The sequence below is a fragment of the Mus pahari genome, chromosome 10 (genome assembly GCF_900095145.1).
Source record: "Mus pahari chromosome 10, PAHARI_EIJ_v1.1, whole genome shotgun sequence".
In the NCBI taxonomy this organism is placed as follows: domain Eukaryota; kingdom Metazoa; phylum Chordata; class Mammalia; order Rodentia; family Muridae; genus Mus; species Mus pahari.
Window position 1 is genome coordinate 113,086,944 of NC_034599.1, and position 839 is coordinate 113,087,782.

Below are 839 nucleotides of genomic sequence, written 5' to 3' on the forward strand. Positions count from 1 at the left end.
GTCTGATGGTGGGCAGGTCCGGGCAACGGGGGGCGTTGACAGTGGGCGGTTCGAGGACGCTGTGTTCCGGCTGGTCTGGTGCGCTTCGGCTGCGTGACTCCGGCGCGCCTGTAAAAGGCAGGACCCAACATGAATGTTTGTTTGTTTGTTTGTTTGTTTTTTGGTTTTTCGAGACAGGGTTTCTCTGTATAGCCCTGGCTGTCCGGGAACTCACTTTGTAGATCAGGCTGGCCTCGAACTCAGAAATCNGCCTGCCTCTGCCTCCTGCGTGCTGGGATTAAAGGTGTGCGCCCCCATGCCCGGCAAGGGACTGGACTCTGCATGGGCCGGGAATCGAACCCGGGCCTCCCGCGTGGCAGGCGAGAATTCTACCACTGAATCACAAATGCCCTCGAATGTTTGTTTTTTAAGATTTGTTGTTTCCGTTTCCGACTTGAGTTTCAGTAAAGAACCATTTAATGGGCTTTGGCTTGGGATCAGTGCAGCATCTTCAACCATTTTGTTTCTGTCTCCCCAGTGTGAGCAGGGATGGGGGTGGGTGGGTGCATAGGGCATGGGGGTGTTATAAGCACGCACTGCCACACCCATCACCCATCTTACTTCAGCCAGCATTTGCTGGCATTGCCTGGGCAAAGTGCACCCGTCTTATATTCCAACTGGGGCTGCAGTGGTGTCATGCGACACAGGACACCTCAGATTCATCCTGCATTTGACTTTGTATTCATGTTTGATTGTTGAATATTCAGAAATGTCACCATTGTCTGTCTGTTTGTCTATCTATCTATCTATCTATCTATCTATCTATCTATCTATCTATCTATCTATTTGACAGGGTTTCT

General features: G+C 50.7%; 1 non-coding gene across 1 annotated transcript; it reads right to left on the minus strand.

The window, feature by feature from the left end:
- Nucleotides 1-318: 318 nt before the first annotated feature.
- Nucleotides 319-389, minus strand: Trnag-gcc. The gene has a single exon. It is a non-coding gene; the product is annotated as a tRNA-Gly (tRNA).
- Nucleotides 390-839: the final 450 nt, after the last annotated feature.